Raw genomic sequence first — 26641 nt, forward strand, 5'->3', positions numbered from 1 at the left:
TTATTCCTAGGTATCCTATGGTTTTGGGTGCAATTGTAAATGGGATCGACTCCTTAATTTCTCTTTCTTCTGTCTTGTTGTTGGTGTATAGGAATACCACTGATTTCTGTGCATTGATTTTATATCCTGCCACTTTACTGAATTCCTGTATGAGTTCTAGCAGTTTTGGGGTGGAGTCTTTTGGGTTTTCCACATAAAGTATCATATCATCTGCAAGCAATTGCACTACTGGGTATTTACCCCAAAGATACAAATGGAGGGATCCGAAGGGGTACATGCACCCCAATGTTTATAGCAGCAATGTCCACAATAGCCAAACTGTGGAAAGAGCCAAGATGTCCATCGACAGATGAATGGATAAAGAAGATGTGGTAGATATATACAATGGAATATTATGCAGCCATCAAAAGGAATGAGATCTTGCCATTTGCAACGACATGGATGGAACTGGAGGGTGTTATGCTAAGCGAAATAAGTCAATCAGAGAATGACATGTATCATATGACCTCACTGATATGAGGAATTCTTAATCTCAGGAAACAAACTGAGGGTTGCTGGAGTGGTGGGGGGCGGGAGGGATGGGGTGGCTGGGTGATGGACATTGGGGAGGGTATGTGCTATGGTGAGTGCTGTGAATTGTGCAAGACTATTGAATCACAGATCTGTACCTTGGAAACAAATAATACAATATATGTTAAAAAAAAAAAAGAAGAAGAAGAAGATAGCAGGAGAGGAAGAATGAAGGTGGGGGGAATCGGAGGGGAAGACAAACCATGAGAGACTATGGACTCTGAGAAACAAACTGAGGGTTCTAGAGGGGAGGGGGGTGGGGGGATGGGTTAGCCTGGTGATGGGTATTAAAGAGGACATGTTCTGCGTGGAGCACTGGGTGTTATACGCAAACAATGAATCATGGAACACTACATCAAAAACTAATGATGTAATGTATGGTGATTAACATAACAATAAAATTTTTTTAAAAATAAATAAAATAAAATGCATTATAATTTAAACTTACTGGAAATATAAAATTAAGACAAAGGAGTGCCGATAACTTGACTAGAAAATATATTGTAAATGCTCTGAATAACAATGTATAAAAGGATACAAAAATTCAAGGAAGAGGTAAAACTATACTATCACCTGTGGGCTGTTATAAGTTAAATTTCCATTGTTTTAACCCATTTTAAAACTGAGCATAAGAAGAGAGGGCAAAGAATTTTTTCTCCCAAGTCCTCACTACATGCTGGTGAGGACTTTGGTGGGGAGGGTATAGCTGGGGTCAGGCATTTGGGTTACATGTGTAGATCACAAGACAAATATCCAGTCTTCCCCTGTTGTACTTTCTCATGTCATCCCCCGTCAATAAAATCAAACCCTTTTTAAATTTAAATGGAAGTCAGCAGGTATCAATAGGATGAGGACAACTAGGACTAAGGATCATCCAGGTACGTTTGGAAATTGATGAGCTGCGCCCACCGGAGGCCTGCTGGCACAGCAATGCTGAGGAATGTTCGGAGGACAAAGTCTGGAGAAGATGCAGGACAGACCCCGTGGGCCTCTGCAGGTAAAAAGGCTTCTCCGCCTTTATATGAATGAAAGAAGAAACCAAGCACTAAAGTCTTCACCTAGTAAAGAAGCTTGAGCTGTAGGATGGAAGGGGCAATTCTGAATCTGAGTGAGCTCGGAAGCATAAAGAGCACTCCTTTGGACCCCTGTGACAAAGCAGAGCACAAAATCCGAAGGGAAAGGAAGTCATTCTACTCCAGTGATCCATTGCTGCATAACAAACCATTCCAAACTGAGGGGTGGAAAACAATAATAATTTTAGCATATCTCATGACTCTAAGGGTCAGCAGTTCAGACAGGGCAGCAGAGGAAAGGCTCATCTTTGTGCCACAATGTCTGGGCCTCGGCTGGGAAGAGTGAGAGGGGTGGGGTGATTCAGACATTTTGACACTGGAATTATCTGGAGGCTATTTCATTCACATGTCTAGCTCAGATGACTCAAAGTCTGCACTTAGCCAGGACTGTTGAACAAAGTACCTACACATGGCCTCTCCGTGACGCTTGGTCTTCCTGCAGCATGGCAGCTGGGTTTTGAGAGAGAGCATCTCAAGAGGGAACACCTGGAGAGAGAATGTTCCAAGAGAGCCAAGTAGAAGTGCATGGCCTTTTATGATCTAGCCTCAGAAGCCACATACCATCATTTCTGCCACACTCTTTTAGTCACAGCAATGACTGGCCTGCCTCTATTCTAAGGGAAGGGACGCAGACTCAGCTTCTTGACTGAAAGAACATCAAAGAATTTGGAGCCGTATTTTTAAATCATCACACATTCTTCCCCACTTTGGCTTTGCCATCTCAAGAGCTGCTCGGCCTTACTTGGGGCAGACACATAATTGTTTGTTGACACAGTGGCACCCAGCATGAGACTGGCTGGTTTGTAATCACACATAAGATACCCATTAGGAACACCTAGAAATACTTGAGGAATACCTCACAGGAGCCTGAGCTCCTATGTGAAAAGGAAAAGCAAAAGTCAGAGAAACCAGCTTATTCTTAATAATGTAGTTCCACTTGTAAGCACAGGCTGGAGAAATCTCAGCAAAGGGTAGGAGGAACCCACTGTATACTTATGAATGATCAGAGAAAACAGGGCAACTAAAGAGGAAACCAACAGGGGTTCTAAAAGACAGAAACTAATGCACCACTTACTGCAACGCTACCCAGTTCAGGATGGCTGCAGATTGCAAACTAGATGAGCTATTTTGTTCTGTTGAAATAAGGAAACAAGCTGTGCTTTTCAAGCCAACTCTTTAAGCCAACCTTGAGTCTTCTATAAAGAATTGCAAGCATGATGCTCTTCAAAATGCCAGCCACGGATGCTCATGGAAATGCAAGTTTCATGTGCACAAGTGAGGAAAGTGCTTTATGTTAGAAATTGGCTTTTCAGCCACACACACACACACACACACACCGTCCTCACATCTTTAATAATAAAACAAACCACAAAAAATTTATTTCCAAGCACTTGATCATTCTGAAAAATCAGAGGGAATTTGAGCCAAAAGGGAGGAAAGTAACCCTTCTCCACAAAGGATAAATATCTGCCCCATAATTTATGGAGAATGCAAATCATCCAAGCAGCAGTCTATTGGCATTGACTGTTATTTCACTTAATTAAATGGTTGTACAAGCCTCAGAATGCCAAGGCCCCTGCCAGCTGACCCTATTCCCATGACCTTCCCTCCACAGAGTTCAGGGGAACATGATACTAAAAAAAGCATTTCATTTTAAACTAGAGGGAAATATGAATTTGTGCATGAAGGGAGGTTAGGTGGTGGGGATTTTCCCTTGACTAATTTGTGCCATCGAAGCCTCTGTGACTATTGTGCATGAGAAACTTATGTTATCTTGTTTTTGTTTTTGTTTTTGTTTTGTATTTTTAATTCGGAGGGCAATCAGCCCTGTCACTTTTTCATTATCATGTAGCTAAATTTTGCATGAAATATGTCACTGTTTATGCTGTTTTTTAAAAATTCCAGAACTCAGCATTTCCTATGCTTACTTTTGCTACTAAAACCTTGATTCTTGAGTGATGTTGGACTCCAGAGTATTCTTCAGGAACTGGAGTTGTGATCCCATGATTAGGCTGACTGAGTCCTGGAGGATATGTAGGTGAAATTTTAATGGAAGTTTCATGCTGGGTAATCTCCCCTACCCACAGAGGTCAAGGTTCATGGGTCCATGCTAGTTCTACCTTAAATGAGTCTGCACATGGACACCTGGGTAGCTCAGTCAGTTAAGCATCTTACTCTTGATTTTAGCTCAGGTCGCGATCTCAGGATCATGAGATCAAATCCCGTGTCGGGCTCTGCACCCAGCAGGGAGTCTGCTTGAGTTTCTCTCTCTCCCTCTGCCCCTCTCCCTGTGCTCACATGCTCATACACTCGCTCTTGCTCTCTCTCTCTCTCTCTAATAAATATATCTTTTTTAAAAATTAATCTGCACAGCCTCTGATCTCTTCTTTTCCCCCATGCCCCGCCTCAGTCTTTTTTTATGACTACACTAATGGATTTTTAAAACACTTTTATTCCATTGTATTAAATATAAAAGGGAATACATTTTTACATATGCAATTTAGAGTATTTCCAGCATTCTAAAAGGTTCCCTCCTGCCCCCTCATGCCCCTTCCCCTGAAAGGTAACCACTGTTCTGACTTTAGTCACCATAGATTGTTTTGCCTATTCTTGAACCTCATATAAATGGAATTATACAATACAGTTTGTATACTGTTGCTTCTTTCATTCACCATTATGAGAGTCCTCTGTGTTGTTGAACGTAGCAGCATTTCTCCCTTTCTTATATTCCATTGTATGAATATACATACAATAGTTTGTTTATTTGGAAACATTCTACTTCTAAAGATCATTTTACTGCGGATGGTGCCCTTGGGCTTTTTTCTCTATTTGTTATCCTCCCCAGATCCTCTATCATCAAAAAAGAGTCAGGCCTTCTGGAAGCCAAGAGCAACTTCAGGCTCCATGAGGTGAGTAGATGAAGGAGATATATTCAAGCCTTTGAGATCCTATCCTGGAGGAGATTTTAAGTACTTTAGAGTCTTCGAAGTGAAACAACCAGAAGAAGACAAAGAGGCAGCATCAGCATTATTTTCTTGCTGATGTTGACCTCTTTCAAAGTTTAACTTACACGTTCAACTGCTGGATATTTTTAGCACCTATTATATGCCAGATATTTGTTAGGTCCTGGGAATGAAGCATCAAATAAGACAGATAAGGATGCTGTTCTCCTGAAGCTAACTTTCAAAGAAGATATCAAATGGTGATAAAAGTTATGGTGAAAATTAAAATAGGACAGTGCAATGAAATAGCCAGAAAAAGGCTCTCTGGGGAGACCACAAAATGAAAAGAAATAGTCATAGCAAGAGAATCCAAGGGAAGCCATCAGGAGGAAACATATTCTAGGTTGGCAGAACAACTAGATCAATGTTCTTAAGTCGAGGATGAACTTGGCCTTCTTAAATAGAAAGCAGGCTCACGAGGTCAGCATCCAGGAGGCAACATGAAAGCAGCAGAAGATTAGGTCAGGGAAATAATCGGGAACTGGATCATACATGACTTTATGGTAAAGAGTTAAGATCTTATTCTAAGTATGATGGGAAGCCATTAGAGGGCTTAAGCAGAAGAGTAACACTGCTTAATTAAGTGGAAAGTGGCTGAAAAGGAGTCAGGAGTAGAAGCAGAACACAAACAAAGGGGCAACTCCCTCAAAGACAGAGGATGGTGTCTCGCACTAAGGTGGCAGCAAAGGAGGCAAAAACATGGACAGAGTTCAATATGTTTTGGAGAGAATCAACAGAATATGCCAGAGAAAAGATGTACCATCACATGAGGTCGTTAAAGGTAACACATTCAGCGGCCACCTCGGAATCTATAGAGTTAAAACCACACAACACCTCCAACCCCATCTCCAGCTTTGGGCAACTGCAAATTATTCTCCATCCACATAATTCTGTCATTTCAAAAATGTTACATGTAACCGTTTGATCGTTTGATATTGATTTATTTTTCCTTCAGCATGGTCCCCTTCCTATACACCCACAATTGTTGTGTGTGTCGAGTTTGTTCCTTTTTGGTGCTGAATAGTAAGTATTTCATGGTATGAACATACCACAGTTTATTTAACCATTCACCCAAAAAGAACATTTGGGTTGTTTGCAGTTTTTGTTGATTAGAAATAAATCTTCTTCAATAATTTGGGTACAGGTTTTTATGTGACTATAAGTCTTCATTTCTCTGGAATAAATGCCTAGGAGTAGAATTGCTGGGTTGTACAGTTAAGTGCCCATTTAATATGAACTTGCCAGGCTGTGGTCCAGTGTGGTTGTACCATTGTGCATATCCCACTGACAATGTATGAGAGAGTCCAGTTCTCTGCATCCTTGCCAGCACTGATACTAACAGTATTTCTAATTCTGTTGAATATATATGTAGTGATTCTCTACCTGCTCTTAATTTCCATTTCCCAAAGGCTAATGTTACTGAAATCTTTTTTTTTATTATTATTATGTTATGTTAATCACCATACATTTACATCATTAGTTTTTTTGGTTTTTTTTGGGGGGGGGTTCCTTTTTTTTAATTTTTTTATTGTTATGTTAATCACCATATATTACATAATTTGTTTTGGTGTACTGTTCCATGATTCATTGTTTGCGTATAACACCCAGTGCTCCATTCAGTACATGCCCTCTTTAATACCCATCACCAGGCTAACCCATCCCCCCACCTCCCTCCCCTCTAGAACCCTCAGTTTGTTTTTCAGAGTCCATCATCTCTCATGTTTCATCTCATCTTTTAATATACTTATTTGTCTTATGCACATCCTCCTCACTGAAATGTCTGTTTATGTGTTTTGCCCACTTCAAGTTAGATTTTTATTAATTCTTTTACTATTGATTGTCAAGGGTTCTCTATATAGTCTAGCAATAAGTCTTTTGTCAGATATGTGGTATGTAAATACATTCTCTCAATTTGTAGCTTTTCCTTTCATCCTCTTAACAAGGTCTTTCACAGAATAAATCTTTAATTTTGATGGAAAAAAAAGGAAAAGATGTACCATTATGCTAAACAAGTTTCTGTCTTCATACTGGGCCTTACTCAAGACTCCTTGTATACACCAAGATGGTGGAGGAAAGAATAAAGAACCTCAGGGGGAAAGATGATCTTGCCTCATAGTAATCACTTCCATTGGCCCATAACATGCAGAAAGTACCCTCACATATATATTATCACTTTATTCTTATAACAGTTCTATAAGGGAAGGGAAGAGAAGGGAAGGGAAGACATAAAAAATGCAATTTGACAAATAAAAGAAACTCAGAAACTGAAGGTAATAATGGACTAAACAAAGGACTCAATTAATACTAACAATTAGTAAGTTACTAATCCAAGACTTGTACTCATCCTTGTGGTATTGTTCCTCCATATTGTTTTCCTGAGATATCTGCCTCTAGTGATCATAATAAATCTTAACTTGTATTGACTGCTTTCTCTTTGCCAGACACTGTGGTTCCTTGTGACATATCTCACCTCTTTTAATCCTATAATGTAAGTACCATTACTGAAGTCCTTATTTCGCAGACCTATAAACTTAAGGCTAAGAGAGTTTAAGTGCCCTTTCAAAGCTATCACAGACGCTGAAGTGCGAGAACTAGAATTTAAGCCAAGGCAAACTCACTCCAAAGCCCATTTCCCCAGTCATAATATTAAGCTATTATAGAAAGTATAAGTAGAATGTGTTAAAAATCCCATTTGCCACCTCCAGTGTTAAGTATCTTAAAATAATTCCAAATACTAATATTCTCTGAGACTTTTAACACCACCATACTGATAAATTAATAACAAACACTGTGGACATTTTCTTCCTTACCCATGATATTCATTGAAGAATCTATTTCTCAGCTTCTCTCCCCAGCCTCTGAAAAATTTCCACAATGGGAGATCTGATGATTTGTTCTTTTACCATTTGATCCCTAGGGACGTCTATCTATAGCCACCAGTGTAATTAAAGATGTGTCAAAATGTGAGGGTTGTCAGCAAGTTTGACTTTATTATTTGCTCAGAAAATATAAAATATCCATTATAGAGCCAGCCTTCATGATTATAAACATTTATTAGAGACAAATAATTTAATAATAGATAACACTAACTCATCCACATTCAAACTATCTCTGAGACCTCCTCCAAGACGTCTTCTATTATTTAACCAAATGTTACCTTATCTGTTTTTTAAAAATCCAATTCAGACTGCTTCTCATTAAAATTTTGTTTTGGTTTCATAAATCCAGCATCTGCTACTTAAATGCATTCTATTAAATTACATACCATTTAGAGTTAGAAGAGACATCCAGGACTATATAATCTAAATGTTTCAAGTTGGGACACCTAGGTGGCTCAGGCGGTTAAGTGCCTGCCTTCAGCTAAGGTCATGATCCCAGGGTCCTAGGATCAAGTCCCACAGTGGGCTCCTTGCTCAGCAGGGAGCCTGCTTCTCCTTCTGCCTGCCACTCCCCCTGCTTGTGCTCTCTCTCTCTCTCTCTGACAAATAAAATCTTTAAAAAAATTTTTAAATAAAATAAATGTTTCAAGTTATAGTGGGAGAAGCATAGTTCCACAAAGTTTCCTACATGTCCAGGGTCCCGCAGTGAGTTGATGACAAAGCCAAGAGTATGTCTGGTCCAGCACAGCAATATTTTACCATCTCTCTGTGTTACTTTTACTAGCATATTAACATTCTCTCTCATAAAGAAAGTCTAGAAACTCAGTCTCTAATTATGTACATAATCCCATATATAACTATACAGTGATCTATATAAGCAGACTTTCACATCCTTTGGAGCTGGGAAAACTCCTCCAGATCCAGTTCTGATGAGGTTGCACCAACTCCCTCAGACAGAATGAGTCATTCTGTCATCATGTTCCCAGAAAGTGGTGCTCACATTTCAACTATAATAGTTATCACATTGTATTCTAGCTTACCCTGTTTAAATTTATACCTCCTCTACAGCGCTGTGAGTTCATCTAGGCAAAGACGGTGCCTTAATTCACCTTGTGAACTCAAACACTTTGCATAAAATATGCATTCAGTAAAAGTTTTTATGAATGAATGTGTTATGGAATCAATCAATTATTAGAGATTGCCTTGTCCACTCCCTGAGCTCAAAGAGACAGAATAATTGACTTATCGGTATCATACAAAATACATTTGTAAAAATCAAACATAAATAAAGCAAAGTAGACAGTTGAAGAGATTATTCTGGGTAGCAAAGGGGAGAAGATTGTATCAGACTACACAGTCTGTACCAGAACGTATCAAATAAGAGATCAGGAAACAGAAACCACACAATAACTAAACAGAAGTTTAATATAAAGAATTATTAAACTCAGATAGGAGAATAACTATAAAGATATAAAGAGAATTCTAAAGGATACCTTGGATTCAAGGGTGAATCCTGGGAAGGACAAACTTAGAAAAAAGACAAAGTTGGCTCCTTCCCCAAGGCTGAGGTTTAGCCTCATCAAAGATGGGCTGTGGTTGCAGCCCATGGGATGGTAAAGAAGTTCACTGAATTGCCTGGACCAGGGCTGGGCCTGGGCTGCTAGACAAGCCACAACAACCCCCACCTCCTAGGTACAGGGGAGCTGTGGCTGGTGAGTCGGCCTGCAGAGGGATTCGGGCATGCAGAGGGAGTCTGGCTCCAGGTGCAAGGCCCGGAGCACACAGTGTCCACACCAGGAGAACCACAGGAAGCAAACTTCTGAGGCACAAGCCAGCAGAGGTTAGTGGGAGGGCACACAGAAGGAGTTGGGATGCCACTGGGGGCACAAGGGCTGGAGCGTGCAATGTTCCCATCAGGGGGGCCAAAACAAGGTGGTGACCGGGTCCAAGCCGCTAAGCTGCTAAGGGACTGCCCACTCAGCTGGGGCAGAACAACAAACTTTACTTGCACCACCCCTGACTGATGGCAGCAGAAGCAGGGGACAGCAAACACTGCAGCCAGAAGGAGGAAGAGCGCCCCTTCCTCCTGCAATGTCCCTTCAGCTCCTTCTACTGACAAAGCTCAACATCACCCCACTGAGAAGAAGAAATGCTCAAAAAAGTCCAGTCCATTATCACACAGCAAATGCTGCAGGACCAATCTGGAGCTGAGAGACAAGAAACTGGTAAGTGAGATCTGACACTCAATAAATAAAAGACGCTTAGCCCAAGTTATAATGTCCTCTAGCTCTCAGTCTCCTCAGCTGCAAAATGAGGAGAGTAATAGTATCTGCCTCATAGGTGGCATTAGTAAAAAGGTAACATGCATACTTGGAACAATAACAACACATGAGCTGATCGTAGAACAGTGCCCGGCACATAAGAAGAATTCAATCGATGTTTGCTATCATCACTTTCACTGGAAAGCAGAACTGGAATCAGACGAGTCCAGTTCCGTTCCCAGCCCTGCTGTTACTGACTGGGGTGCACAGCTATCACTCCTCACGGGGCCTTAGTTTCTACCGCTGTAATGCGGCCTTTTCCCACCTTTTTTTTTTTTTTTTTTTAAGAAACTGCTTATTTTCCAACAGCTTTATTTCCCTTTTCTGTCTAGGTCTGTGAAAGAACAGCTTAAGACCACTGGGTAGTTGTTCTTAGCCGCACAGGGACCTGAGCAGCGGGAGCGGCGGACCAGTCCTCAGGAGGGGGCCCCTGCAAGAGGCACCCAGGGCACCTGTGCCTTCAGACCCGCCTGCGACCCCAGGGGGAGTGTCAGTACATTCGGGAGCTGGAGCAGTCCACTCACCCTGAAATTCCTCCTTTGTCACGGCCTTTCCGGCAGCAGCCTGCTCTTCCTTTCAGGCAGCAGCCTGCTCTTCCTTTCCATCTCTTCGCCACCTCTGTAGAAGGGAGGATCACGCGCAGCCTCCCACGAGTGGTCGCGGGGATGAGGCTGCACATGCGCAGAACTTTTGGGCAAGCGCCCACTACCTCGGACCTGCTTGACTGACTGCGCCCCCTTCTTGCTGCCTGGGATGGAAATGTCCGCATAGTACGAAGGAGCATCTGTGTTACACAGTTTAATACACAGTGGTAAGCAGGGTAATATAAGACGCCTGCGGGGGCAGCTGGTGGACAGCCCTGGGATTAGTAACCACCGGAAGTCGTGGCTTTCCGAAGACTGCCCGGACCCAGTTGGTGAAGGTCCTAGGGAGGAAGCAGCGAGCAATAGAAGTGGCTCAGGTGGCCGCAGCAAACTCCGGCACATCTTGCGGGCCAATATTCTTGGAGGATAAGGCACCGACATCAGCCAAGTTTTCAGGGGCTTGAGCTATCAGCACAAGCGCCTCTCAGGTTCTATTCAGATGTCGGATGCAGATGCCATCACTGTTGCCTTTTTAGACGACCTGTCCGATTGGAAGTCAAGGTGGGTGCCACCTAAGTGGGTTCCTGCTGCAAGGAATGTGAGGACATCTTCATTTGCAGGACATCTAGGGCTCTGCACAAGGTGAAAGTTTCCCTTAAAGTTACAATGGGAACCCAGAACAATGCCATATGGACCTCTCTCTCTGGGTAGTGTGGAAAGGCCCTTTCCCACTTTTCACATCGCATTTTTCCATCTCACATGCCCGACATCCACGCCTTCTGCTCCACACCAGGGAAACCCATTTTGGCGCACACAGAGAGCCTAACCCTCAAAACTATAGCTAAGAAGATAAAGGCAGGGCATTTGGCTGCACTGAGAAACGTTGAAGACATTTACAAGACAAAAATAACAATCCCGTGTGACGGTTTGTCAGTCTTCTCTGGGAAATGATAGCACATTTCAACTATTATCAAGCATTAATTCATTAGGAAACTTTTAACTAGTGGATAGTAAGGCCCCAAACAAATAATGCACAGAGAAACTAGGTTTTAAAGACACGTTCAAAGGGAATGGGAGATTCCATCTGGGAAGGCTGAGGTGGAATGGGATAGAAATGGTAGAGCGGTGTTTCTCAAACTTTACTGTGCCTATGAATCACCTAGAGGTCTCATTATAATGCAGGTTCAGATTCAGCAGGTCTCGGGCGGGGCCTGAGATTCTACATTTCTAATAAGCTCCGACCCACGGACCACACTCTCTATAGTGCCATGGGAACCGGCCGTCTGGCTATCCAGGACTTCTATGCCTGGGGGTGTGATGCAAAAGACAAGTTTTTTCAACTTAAAGTTTTTCCTGCAATGAAGTCATTGCAGACATCTGACTTCCAAAATACCATCCAGAAAAAATGAGCTTCAGAAATGTCAATCTCTGAACTCCCATTGCTCCCAACATTTTTAAATAACATCAAAAGCACATGACAGGCCAGAATAAACATAAACAGGTGTTGAATAAACATAAAAGATCAGAAATTCTTTAAATGATTATCAGATTATACCAGGGGTTCCCAAAATTTCTCTTTGGAGGGATCCTTAGTGACTCTGTGATTTTTCTCAATGTCCCCAGACCAAATGAAATAACCAACTGTTTTATCTAGTAAGTAGTTAGGTCCCTACTTGGTAAGGTATTTTGTTTTCTGTTTGTTTGTTGTTTGGTTTTGGTCCTAACAACTTAGTAGCCATTTGGGGAAAAAAATAATATTCATAAACTGAAAGTATGCTTTTATTTCATCTTTAAATAACCACAAGTACTTACTAATTGGATGTGTGCATCTATTGGGCATTGCAAAACTTCTCAAACTTTGAAATCAGATTGGACACTACCACCCTCATCCCCCATTCCACTTTGCTTTTCATGTAGTAATTGTTTTTTATCACAGCAACTGTCAAAAACCCAGCTTCACAAATATATGACAGCACTGAGAAGAATGTAGTACAATCTTATTGAAGAAACTGAAAACTATCTTGAGCTAGTAGTTTATGTGGTATCCAAGAGATATTGAATATTGTTATACTCTCCTCAAAAACTGAAACATTTCTGAGGCTCAGTTTAGGAACTACAGGATCATACCCTTTGCAAAATACTAATCATGACCAAAGGCAAAGTAAGAATTCTAAAAGAAGATAGAAATTTTTGCAAGGAATACCAAGAACAATACAATAAAATTTCCCTTAGCTATTAAAGAGAAACCAATTATTCTCTGTCTCATTAGAACAAAAGCATATTCTTAAATTAACATTAGGATTCTTAAGACAAAATATTATGGTCTTTTGAAGGAAATGAACTTCCTAATATTTTCTCAATAACAACAAATCACTTTCCCATCAGCAAAAAAGACTTTGCCTATAAATATCATTGTCCCTTTATTTTTTTACATTTACCCTCTATTTTTTTGACATTCAATTTCAAATTAAGCCTAAGGAACAATTTTGAACATTCAAGCTTACAAAAAGAAAAAAAAAAGAAGAAAGAAAGAAAAGAAAAGAACCTGGATTGATTCAAAGTTTTACTTTATGTACCTACAATTTCCCAGTAGTCCTATTTCTCAATCAGAATTTGAATAATCTTTACAACTTGTATTCCCCCAAAACTCAGATTTAATGACTCAATAGGTTCAGAAAGAGAAATAACAGCTGCAGCTCATCCCACAGTGCTGTTCAGTAATGACAATGTTATACCACATTAGCAATTGTGACATTAATAAAAAGAAGCCCATAGGATTAACCAAAGACAGCTGACTTTAGTCAAATGTAGGTCAGGCTTTGTTTGCTCAGAAGCTGGTAATAAATTCCCAGGTAAGTGCTCTCGTGTGTCACACATATATGTCAGGAGCATAATTTCAGCCCCACTAAATGATTCACATTTTTAAGTTTCTGTAAGCCATTTTTGAATTATTGTTAAGCATTTAATTTCACTGCCAGGCATATAGGCTCCTTAAAATTATTAAATTATGTGACATTACAGCATGTTTTTCCTTCAGGTACCACTTAAGAACACCTTAGAGAATTTCATGTTAACCTTCCAGATACTGAAGTACTTACTAGAAGAGACTCAGGGGTCACCTCTTAATTTATAGCATAATTATGGGGAAAATGGTGTTGATGGCAAAGCTAGCCATCTATAATCACGAAGTCCTCATTGTCACAGGAAATGTCAATGTAAGCCTAATGTGAATATTGCATTCTTAATCAAGTCTTATGGTCAGCTTTATACAAACAAGAAGTCCAGAATTTATACAAACAAGAAGTCCATACAATCCTAAAATATATTTGAAAAATATAAACACTTTGGAAACTTTTTTAGCAGGTTAGACATACACCTACCATATGATACAGCCATTTCACCTCTAGGTATTTGTCTAAGAAATGGATTCACAAAAAAAAAAAAGAAAGAAAGAAAGAAATGGAACCACATGTCCACAAAAAGACCTGCACAAAAATATTCATAGCAGCTCTATTCATAATGGCCCCAAACTGGAAATAACCCAAATCAACAGGCAGATGGCTAAAGAAATGGTGGTATATTCATATGCTGGAACACTACTCAAAAATAATAAGAAAAGAACCACAGATCTCTGCAACAATCGTGGACAAATCTCTAAAACACTATGTTAAGTGAAAATGGTTAAACACAAAACAGAACAAGATGCATGATTCCATTTATGTGCAATTATAGGACAGTCAAACCAATCTATGGTGATAAATCAGAATAGTGGTCGTGGGGTAGGGAATAGTACAGGACTGTCTGGGCAAAGCACAAGAACACTTTGTGAGTAATAAGTTCCATATCTCGATGGGGTGAGGCATTGTGCACATATACATTTGCCAAATTCATCAAACCGTCATTTAAGATCTGTACATTAGGGACGCCTGGGTGGCTCAGTCAGTTAGGCATCTGCCTTCAGCTCAGGTCATGATCCCAGGGCCCTGGGATCGAGTCCCACATTGGGCTCCTTGCTCAGCAGGGAAACTGCTTCTCCCTCTGCAATGGAATATTACTCAGCCTTCAAAAAAAAATGAAATCTTGCCATTTGCAATGACATGGTTGGAACTGGAGGGTATTATGCTAAACGAAATAAATCAGAGAAAGACAAATATCATATGATTTCACTCATATATCATATGTGGAATTTAAGAAAAAAACAAATGAACATAGAAGAAGGGAAGGAAAATTTAAAAAGGATAAAAACAGAGAGGGAGGCAAACCATAAGAGACTCAACTATAGGGAACAAACTGAGGGTTGCTGAAGGGGAGGTGGGTGGGGGAATGGAGTAAATGGGTCATGGGCATTAAAGAGGGCACTTGATGTAAAGAGCACTGAGTATTATATGCAACTGATGAATCACTAAATTCTACCCCTGAAACTAATAATAATTTTTAAAAAAGACATGTATGAAATATACCTCAATAAATAAAATATATGTGGTATTCTGCAAGCTTTTAATTTTATATTTAAACTTTATTAAATCAAGCACCTTTATTAAATATTTATGTAACTGTAAAATGTGATGAGGTCTTCTAGATATAATCAAAAAGAGATGTTGCCCAAAAGAGTTACTAATTTCGTATTACCCAATTATGATAATAAACAGTGGGGTGCCTGGATGATTCAGTCGTTTAAGCGTCTGCCTTAGGCTCGGGTCATAATCCCGGGGTCCTGGGATCGGGCACCATGTGGGTTCCCTGCTCTGTGGGGAGCCTGCTTCTCCTTCTCCCTCTCTCTCTCTGCTCCCCCCACACCACTCATGCTCCATGCTCTCTCTCTTTCTCTCTCTCTCTGTCAAATAAATAAATAAAATCTTAAAAAAAAACAAAAAAAGGATAAGAAACAGCATAGTTAACAAAGTAGATAATTTGAACTTATTGACATCTTAATTATTTCTAGTGTAAATGACAACCTGGGTGGCTCAGTCGTTAAGCGTCTGCCTTGGGCTCAGGTCATGGTCCCAGGGTCCTGGAATCGAGCCCCACATCGGGCTCCCTGCTCCACGGGAAGCCTGCTTCTCCCCCTCCCGCTCCTCCCTGCTTGTGTTCCCTCTCTCGCTGTGTTTCTCTCTGTCAAATAAATAAATAAAATCTTAAAAAATAAATAAATGTGAAAAATCAGAAAACTATCAACTGGTATAAATGCAATTAAGTGCTTAAAACTAGTTTATATATTAATGTGGAGTAATTGCAAGATGAGCCCAAAATAGTAAATGATAGAAAAAATTATTTGAATTTCTAATACTAAGCAGAGTTCAGTTGACTCTTCCAACACAAGCCTTACTCCTGCCACCATTCTGAGTCAGGCCCTCATTTTTGTTTTGTTTTGTGTTTTTAAGCGCAGCAGATTCCTAATTGGCTTTCCTACTTTTGCTGTCATCCTCCTTTGATCCATTTAAAGCCATCATATTAATCCTTCAGCAGTCTGCAAGAGCATCTCCCACCATACATCACAATTTATAGCCACAGTCAGCTCCCTAGCCCATCATTCAAAAACCGATGGTCTGACCACAGTCTGCCTGTCATTGTATCTAATCTCATAGCCACTTTTTTTTTCCTGGCCTCCCATCAGTCCAGAGATCTCTGCCCTAAGAAAGCTTGATGATGCTCCCATTTCTGCCACTGGGCCTTTGCTTATGCCACCTGTCCATCTGAATTTCATATCATTTTGTCCCCACCTCACCACCCATATTCATCCCAGTTTTCAAGATCCACTTTAGCTATCACTTCCTCTTAAGGAAGTTCCTCATTTTCCTCACCCAGAGTAACCTTTCTTTCTTATAAACATTCATCACATTGTATGCCCAGTTCTCCTATCATAATCATCACTATCTGTCTTATATTGTGAAATGGTTTGGACTCCAGCTCCAGAGAGAAATACACAGCTTACAAACTTAGCTCCCCAGCAATCAGAACTTAGGCAGGTTACTTCATCTCTCTATACTTCTGATTATTCACCTATTAAAAAGATAAAATTAAAATAGTACTTTTCTTATGTAATTGTTGTGAACAAGAAATTAGACAATGTACATACAGTGCTTAGTCTGGCACACATTTTAAGTGTTCAATAATATTTACCCCAAAAGCTGCTGGTTAAAAGAGAATAAATTCTCTAAGCAGATGAACTATATTCAAAGAATTGAAAGAACTCATAAATGGAGTGTTTTGAGGACTATCAAGTTATGCCAGAAGGTTGGAGAAAGATGACTTTTGCTGTGATTTCCAAAATAGGGCATAAATTAAGTTTCAAAAACTGTAGAATGGTGGCCTTAATTTTAGGCAGGAAGAGTCTGGTGAAAAGGAAAACAAAAACAAAAACAAAAGAAGGAGAAGTAGTCCAGGTACCAAACAGAAATGAAAACACATGTCTACACCAAGATTCATACATGAATATTCAAAGCAGCTTCATTCATAATAGCCAAAAACTAGAAACAAATGTCCACCAACAGGGAAGTGAATAAACAAAATGTGTTATATCCCTACAACAGAGTATCATTTAGCACTAAAAAGGAACATGCTACTGAGAGAGCAACGGTGTGGATGAATCTCAAAACTTTTACACTGAGTAAAAGAAGCCAAACACACACACACACACAAAAGTGCATACTGTATAATTCTATTTATATGAAATTCTAGAAAGTGTAAGTCACCTATCATGACAGAAAGATCAGAAGTTGCCTGAGGATTGGGGATGGAGGGAGGGAGGGACTGCAAAGGAGCATGAGGAAACCTTGGAAGGTGTTGGAAATGTTCTGTGTCTCAGTTCCAGTGGTGGTTTCAAGGGACTAAACATAATTCTGTCAAAATTCATCAAATTGTACACTTCAAACAGGTATAATTTATTTTACATGAATTATACCTCCATCAGATTAACATTTGAAATAAATAACCAAAAAGTAAAAAGGTTTCTTTTAGTCAAAGAGACCTTGGAAGAGGAGTAGGACTGATCGGGACACAGGACATTTTCATTAAGAAAATGTCATGTTTGTCTGGGAGTTTTTGTTTCTTCAGTGGGGCTACTGGGTTGCATTATCTGGGGGCTATAGTAGATGCAAAGTGCCTGAACTTCCCCACAATAGTTGAAGAGATTTTTCATGATACACTGTGAGATCAAGTAAAATTTTATGGGACAGGTGCAAGGACAGTTGAAGAATTGAGTGATGATTCCTGTGTTATCCTAGAAGACTTCCAGTGTCAGATCACATGGTCTATATTTGATCTGTTAACATTTTTATCAATTATTTGCCTGAACCACTAAGGACACAGCCATCAACTTCATGTTGACTGAACATTGCCATGTTAAACAAAAGATAAGAATCTAAATTATCTTAACAGGCAAGAGCAGTAGGTTAGATCTGACAAAATGAAACTTCACAAGGAGAGCTATTAAATAACTGAATTGAGTCTAAAATTTAGCTTTCCAAGTACAAGACAGAAGTACCATGCCATACCAACAGGATATTAGAAAAAGAAGCCGTAGGGGCATAATCAGTAATGAGTTGAATGTCAATCAACAATGAAATATAACTCTTACAGATGTTAACATGACCTGCGTTGCATCAAGAAAGATATAAACTTTAATAGAAAGGAGGTGAAAATCTTGTTCTATTCTCCACAATAGGCTTACAGTAAACACTGCATTAGTGAGAAAGCAATAAGGGCTTTCTAGCCTAGAGAAGAGAGGACTGAAGGGGTAGGAGCAGGGGTGGAGCAAGGAGACAGCTGCAAAATCTTTGTCAATTCTCTCCATCAAGAAGTGGAGTTATATTTCCCAACATTTGAATCTGGGCTGCTCTGTGACCATGTTGACCAAGAGAATCCAGGGAAAATGATACCGCGCCAGTTCCAGGCCCAGTCTTAAAGAAGACTGGCAGCTTCCATTTCCTCTCTCTTAGAACCCAGCCACCATGTACTAAGAAACCTCAAGCAGCTTCATGTAGCATAATTGAGGCACCAGGCCAACAGCCCCAACCAAGCTCCCTGTCAGCGCATGTAAGTGAGCCACTTAGAAGTAGACCTTTGCCTCACCAAGCTACCCCAGCTGATGCTTCATGGAGCAAAAATGATCTTTCCCCCACTGAGTTTTGCCAAATGGCAAAACCACTAGCAGAAAACTTACTGTTCTGTTGAGTCACTGAGTGTTGGGATAGTTTGTTATACAGCAAGAGAAAACTGAAACAGTAGCATCCTCAAATATATGAAGAGCTATCATATGCTTGGCCACATGGGCTAGAATTAGAACCAATATGCATAATTTGGAGACAATCACTGTGAGGCAGGCTGGAATTTCAAAGATAAGACTAGACAGAAATCAAGAACAGAGTGTCAGAGCTGTGGGACTCATCTGGTGTTAAGACGGACCTTGAGGAAATAAACAAAGAATCAAATTAGAATACTCCAAGTTGCATGGGTAGCCCAGGCTCGATTTCAGATGGCATCAGTTCCCAAGGGTTCCATCTGCAGTGGCAGAGACGGGCATCACAGTTCCAGGTGGAGGACCTGTTAAAATTCAGAGTGGGAGGTCAATCCCGGAGGGACCATTAGAGTGACCACCTCAAACCAGAGAAAAACAAAGGAACGAGGGCTAGGCACCAGAGTAGGAACTTAAACAGTGTAGGTTGGAATGGGGGCACTCCTTAGACCTATCAGACATCAGACACGGTTCTTGATCCCATTCTCTGATAGGAGTGCAAATCCTAATGTGTCATCAGGCTAGATTAGGATTAGCTCAGAAACCAGGCAACTGAGGAATTAGCTCAGGAACTGGGATGGGCAAATAGACAGAGAGCAGCTCTTCAGTATTCCTTAGCTGTGTGGGGCTCAGAACAAGAGGTTTCTGAAAGGAGCCACAGAAAAATAGGTTTTAGTTTGACACAAGAGGACTTTCGCAGTTGGAGAGGTATATTCTGATGCTGGCAGAAGCCTGAATTGTCACCCGCCAGCAGGTCTACAGAGAAGATGCATTCATCTGATGAGAACTATGTCAAATAACTTTTAAATTCCCTTGCAACTTAAGATTTCCCAACACCAAAAATACACAAGAGGGCAAAGTGCTTGCACAGGGTACATAAGTACTCAACAAGGGGTGGATGGATGAACAGATAGACACACATATGAATGAACAAATGGATGAATGGAAGTGGATGGATGGATAGACGACTAATGCAGTTTGACATTTCCAAACACTCATCACCACCTGTCCCCAAACACACACGTACTGTAGGAACTAAACTGGACTTAAAAGAAAAGGAATCAAAATGTATTTGTGCCTCGAAGAGTTTGCCAAACACTTATCCTCAAGGATCCAAATATATGCTGCATTTTTCTGCTTAGGAGAGCAATTTCCTAAGAAACTTAGGATTTCATATGAAAATCTCTTCATTTGTTCTGACTGGCTCAGTCTGAGCAGGCATCATGGTGACCCTGTCTAACATAAAAGCGGGGAAATCCCACACAGCTCAGGGACCCCTGGCTCCAGGGTAAAAGAGAGACTGGAGCCACAGAGACACACTGACCAGGGTCCAAAAGTTCTACTGCTGTTTCTCTCAGGTGACTTCTCATTTTTCCTTTGTTTTTACATGACCTGCATCTATTTGCAACTACTGCTCCCGGCACACACTCGCCAAGGTGGATGTTTCTGCAAGCTTCTGACACAGTTTCTACTGTCCCCCTCAATAACAGGGCTCTTCGTGGCAAAGGCTTTATTTAAATAAATTTGCTAACACCTTCATGCACAAAGATCATCTTGCTCTCTCAGGAAGAGAATGAAGCTCTGAGTTCCAGGCAGTGGCTTATAAATTTTTTTAACCCCAACACAGAGTCAGAAAAGCATTTTGTATCACAACCTAGGACACAAAACACGTATAAAACAAGAGTTACCTAACTCTGTGCCATGCGTTCTAATATTTTCTATTCTGATTTATTTTTTAAGCCACCAGTCAGAATTAATTTGATTTGATGACACAGTAATGCATAGGGATGAGTGGTCTGAAAAAGCACTACCTAAGGGCCAATTATCAATTAATATTGAAAGAGTGTGGCCGTGGACCAAGTGCCCCAAAACTGTGTTATCAACATTAGAAGAAAAGCCTGGATCCCCCAAAACCTATAAATAACATAACCATTTTCTAAGAATGGAACTAATAAGATTTAATATATAATGGATGAGATTAGCTAAATGTAGAAATCAATTCAAGAAAATGTAGGGCTGCGGGGATTTGAAAGTCCAATCAAGGTGTCCAGGAAGTGCAGTGTGACAGACATCTTACTGTGTTATACTTCTAATAGGAAAATTTGAGACCACACAGTTTTATTTTGCCTTGTCTGAGGAAATCCTGTTGATAGCAGGAACTGACTATATGGGTCTTATAAGTGGGAAGTCAAAATACAAGGACTTTCTTAGTGGGTCCCCCATCCAGGGCGCCTGAACACAAATATCCAGTCTGCTTGACAGCTTAGGGACTAGAGGGAAGTGCATGGAGCATCAGGCTCACAGCTCAATGACCCCTATCCCCTTTCTCTTCATTTGGATCCACTACACAACTTGTGATTTAAACATTAGTTCCCCAAACATGTTTTCCTAAAATGATAAGAACACACTACCCAGCTAATATGAATATCTCCTCTGCTTGCCAGGTATATTTTTCATTGTAAGTTAATAGATCAGGATCTTGATGAATATATCAGTCTTGTGGGTTCGGTTATATGATCCTTTCTGTGCTGGATGAAATATCAAGGTCGTGCAAGGCAAAGAACCAGATCTAGCACAGAGCAGCGTGCTGGGATGATAGCATTCGGAAGAGAGCTTGCCTGGGTAGCCAGCCAGTCTCCCTCAAAGAAATCCCTCTCTCAACTCTATCACTCTACCTATAACAAGTTATTCAGAGGTTGATAAATGACAAACCAAATAATAACATATTGGTTTTGTAGACACAGGCATTGACTTAGCATTCCTTTAGCCAGCTGGAGCAAAGGAATATTATTGAAACCCTGTCAAATTTGCTTTCCCACACCAGGGCTGTGTGTGGTCCAAATTTCCACAGACTGTTAATATTTTTAAGAGAAGACTAAACAATTTGTGTCATGGGTTCTGGTGGACCATATCATTCCTTAGCATTTAAAATCATCTGCTGGGGGCGCCTGGGTGGCTCAATCGTTAAGCATCTGCCTTCGGCTCAGGTCATGATCCCAGGGTCCTGGGATCGAGCCCCGCATTGGGCTCCCTGCTCCGCGGGAAGCCTGCTTCTCCCTCTCCCACTCCCCCTGCTTGTGTTCCCTCTCTCACTGTGTCTCTCTCCCTAGAATAAATAAATAAAAATTTTTAAAAATAAAATAATCATCTGCTGGGTCTGGCTTTTCTATGCTCCTCAGTGTCATGCTTTCACTCCAAACATGTTTTGTGAACACCCACGTTCAGCGGTCACAAAAAGAATAAAGGCTCGACCCTCAAGGAAGTCAAAGACTGGAACGGAAGAATAATGATAAATCAGTGTGAGAGAAGGGTGATGTGGCTGGGGCTTCGCCGGCCTCACTATGTCTGCCATTTTCAATTTTCAGAGTCTGTGTTGACCGTAATCTTGCTGCTTATGTGTACCTGTGCTTATAACCAATCCTTGGCACCCAGCCTCCTGGACAGAAATAAAACTGGATTGTCGGGTATATTTTGGAAGTGTGTCAGAATTGGTGAACGGAAGAGTCCTTATGTTGCAGTATGCTGTATAGTGATGGCCTTCAGCTCCTCTTCATACAGTAGTTTGGAAGAATATCAGAATTTAATTGCCATCAGATTTCAGTATGAAAAAAGGACTTATTTACAGAAAATAATGGAATGAATGGTTAATCCTTTAATGTCTGAACTTTGAGATAAATTTCCAGCTGCTATTCTCTGTTTTTATTATTGGACCAAGGTTCTATATAAATAGCATGTAACCATTTAATACTCAAAAGTTTAATATGCCTGTAACAATCAATGTCAGTACTGTCACTACAATATTACATTCTGCAAATGTTATTCTGTTATGTCAGATACCAGTTTTCAGTGAGGTATCTCTAAGGCACATAATAGAAAACAAAATTGGTAAATGACCCAAGTTTCTTTCACTGTGGTTTGGGAATGATAAATCCTTATAGAATGAGGAAAAAAATAAATAAATCAGTGTGAGAAATAGTGTTATATGCACTACAGAGTCATGGCATCATATAAGAGCAACTCAAGAGAGGAAAGTGAAAGATTTCACAGGGAGACGTTTGAGGTGAATGTGAGGGAGATTTGGAGATAAAGAGGCAGACCAGTGGAGAGTCTAGGAAGAGAGAACATGCACGGGAGTTTGGACTGGCTTGATTATAATGGCTCCCATGAGTTTAAAGAGGACATTTTTGCTGTTGCAGATTTGTTTTATTTTTAAGGAGAAAGTATAACCAACAGAATTTCACTTTTTAGACGACTCTGGCAGAAATTGAGTGTGGGCTGGGATAAGTAGCAATAGTAGACACAAAGTCTAATAAGCTTACTTAGTATGTCCAACACTAGATTTGTTGGGGGGTATCCAGAAACTGACCCACACACTCAAGACTATTAGACGAGTTTTGTCTTATTTTCTTACAGAAATGGAATTAAAGCTTATGTGAACTCTCGCCACAAGAAATATAGTTTTCATGGTGATCTGTATCGTTTTCCTTCTTTTTCCAAAGCCATCCAAAACGATAGGAGAATCTTTTTCATAGGAAAGCACTCTCACCTTTAGGTAATTTTCCAAACACATTATTTGTCTCTTTTTATATAATCTTCAAATGTCTGTGTGAAAGGACACTCACTAGAAGTGGCAATGCCTGGCAACTTTCTGCTGCTTCCTAAATTATCACGCATAGGAGGACCAGTCTCTACAGATGTCTAATTCCCTTTTCTGGAGGAGTGAGGGCTTAGAGTGCCAAGGACCCAGCCAGCAGGGATGGGGGATGCCAGGTGCCCAGGGCTAACATCAGGTATCAGCTATGAGCAACGAAGATGTCAGGAAGGGCTGTGTATAGAACTGGGATGGCTGTCAAGTCCAAAACACATGCCAGAGGGGAAGGGTCCAGGTGTGTAGACAATAGGATGGAGGCAGGTAGAATGGTTCAAAGCCAGCACTGTGAGGAAAGATCTGGAATGAGTCCCGCACCAACCAATGAACAGTGGCAGTGACTCTTTCTCCTAGTTTTTTTTGAGACAAAATTCATATACATCACTGTGTAAGCTTAAGGTGTATAGCACAATGATTTCATTAACACATATTGTAAAATGATTACCATGAAAAGGTTAGTCAACCCCCATCATTTCATGTAGATGCAATAAAAAGAGAAAACAAAAATGGAAAAAAATTTCATTGTGATGAAAATTCTTAGTATTTACTCTCAACAACTTTTAAAATTTTTAGTATTTACTCTCAACAAGCTAGACATAAAAAAGGATACGTATATCTATCTATCTATCTATATCATACAGCAGTGTTAACTATAGTCATCATGCTATATATTGCATGCCTAGAACTTACTTACCTCTTAACTGGTCTTTTGTACCCTTTGACCACCTTTCAATGGCAATTATGGGATGCAGTGGCTAAAGACATATCCAGAAAGGACAGCGCATTGAAATTATTTTCCTCCCTCTTAGTTAAAAAGGATTAGTGGTTCTGCCAAATGCAGGTACTGAACATTACTTTATAAACTCTTATATGATATCAGAAATAAGCATAGCCAAGCAAATTTATTTCTAAAGTCAAAGTTCGAGAGGACCTGTGGGCAAAGAAAAATCATATTTTTCCTAATATAAGGGCAGAGGGAGAAGAAGAGAGAATCTTAATCAGACTGAGCGCAGAGCCCAAAGCCCAATGCAGGCTCGAGCTCATGACCTTGAGATCACGACCAAGAGTCGGACACTTAACTGACTGCAACACCCAGGCGTCCTGAGTTTCTTGTAATTTTTCATGAGTCACTGATCCTTATAAAGATAAACTGAGTAAAATAATGTTGATTTTGCTATGCTGTCAGAACATGCTCGAACTGCCAATTTTTGTTTAAGTTAGCCTCTATTTGTTTACATGTTTATGTTTGCCTCATTACCAGAAGAACCAGGTGACTTGTCCAGGGGAGCAAATACAAACTGTTGACACACCATCTTCCTAAACTACAGCATTAAGAAGTAGCATTGCCACATTTAAAATACATTTAAATAAAAATATGGATAGTTAAAAATAAATATATTTATATAAAATATATTTTAAATATATTTTAAAATAATGAGAAGGCAGCCACCTAACATAATGCTTTCATGGACACTACATGTGTCCAACTTCATGAAATACTATCTTTCCACTTACACATTCAGAATGAAAATTATATAGTGTAGAATGTTGAAATTGGACGATTTCATTTATGTACTTAAAAGCCAGAAAAATCAATACAAACAAAAGACCTCCCCAGAAGTTCCCTGATGACTACTTTACATAAGAGTAAACTCGGGAAATATAAATTACGTCATTGTTTTGCAGGAGTTTTAAGTGAAAAAGATACTGCTAATAAGTATCATAAGTTATTTTTTGTTTCAGTTCCACGTTGTTCCTTCTATGCTGCATTTCCTACTATTCCATGCATATGTCACCACACATCCATTTAGCCACTGAGCTTGCACGGGGAGCATAACAGAATTACAGCCAGCTTAGGCTTCTGTGACTGACCGCACAATAGTGCTCTCTCCAGTGTCACTCGCAGAAGGGGCTTAAAGTGCTCTACAGATTCAAAATAATGGTGAAAAGAAACGAATGAGCTTTTGAAAACACAGAAATAAGAAGGTAGTTTTTGTACCGTGCATAGTCTCATAGATGAGGCTATTTAAAAACCTACAAACATTACATTTTATTCAAGATTTGATTGATGTTTTAATATAAAAATACCTCCTCTCTATTTTTAGTTTATCAAAAGAGTATGGAAATTGAGATTTCATTTAAGTGCTGATGCTATTATAATATTACAATGATTACTTTTACCTGTATGGCTTACATAAGAAGGAAACGCTTACAAATACTTCCGCTACACCAAGACCTTTTTTTTTTTTAAGATTTTATTTATTTATTTATTTGTCAGAGGGAGAGAGAGCACAAGCAGGGGGAATGGCAGGCAGCGGGAGAAGCAGGCTCCCCGCTGAGCAAGGAGCCCGACGTGGGACTCGACCCCAGGACCCTGGGATCATGACCCGAGCCAAAGGCAGATGCTTAACCGACTGAGCCACCCAGGTGTCCCTACACCAAGATTTTTAAAAGCTGCTTGAGATCACTGTAACCAGATTAGTGAGGTCATGTCAGTTAATTATCAAAAGATTGAGGAGCAGATTAAAGAACTTTAAATAAAAGACCTGTTCTCTAGCACAAAATATCTAGTAAATTTAAGAAACATTAATAAGTGAAAAAGTTTCAAGTCACCAGTCCTTGTATCCATCAAAGAAAAACTTGAGATTACAGGAAACATTTTGCCATTCTTAGTAAACCTATGTTGGACAGAAGCTCAGCTTTATTATGACAAGATAAAGAATAATCATAAAATTAACTTAAATATTATGATAAATGACATATAAATATTTTCTACCCTTTCTTATCCTTTCTCAATAAAGGGCAATGACTTAAATTAGTGTTTTAAATTTTCTAAAGTCCTTGTATTAATGGTTTCTTTACTTAAAACTTTTATTAAGTGACATTGAAATTATTGCAACTCTAATTTTAAACCAAGCAGAACGAAAGAATCTAGGACTTATAATGATTTATTTCTGCATTAGCAAAGATTTTTTTTCTTTAGTCATAATAATTCAATTGAAAGGGGCATAGTAAAGCAGCCATTCTTATCTTTTTTTGATGAGTGAATAAATTTGTATAACCTTTTGAAAAGGCAATTTGAATACATCAGGAGCCTTATATTAGTTATCTATTGTTACATTAAAAAATTACCCGAAAAACAACAGACATTTTTATCTTACAGATTCTGTGGGTTGGGAATTCAGCAGTAGCTTATCTTGGTAGCTCCAGCCGGGTCTTTCATGAAGTTGAACTCAATATGTTGGCTAGGGCTGCATTCGTGTACAGGCTTGTCTGGGGCTATGGAGTGTGTTTCCAAAAGGACTCCCTTGCCTGCTGTGGAACAGAGGGA

The 26641-nt window shown here is 39.9% G+C and overlaps 1 pseudogene; it reads left to right on the top strand.

Annotated features, from left to right (window-relative positions):
- Positions 1-21974: 21974 nt before the first annotated feature.
- On the top strand, positions 21975-22302 carry LOC112820264 (protein kish-A pseudogene; annotated as a pseudogene).
- Positions 22303-26641: the final 4339 nt, after the last annotated feature.

This window comes from Callorhinus ursinus, unplaced genomic scaffold, assembly GCF_003265705.2.
Source record: "Callorhinus ursinus isolate GAN/ISIS: 27379988/994484 unplaced genomic scaffold, GSC_fseal_2.0 scaffold1, whole genome shotgun sequence".
NCBI lineage: Eukaryota > Metazoa > Chordata > Mammalia > Carnivora > Otariidae > Callorhinus > Callorhinus ursinus.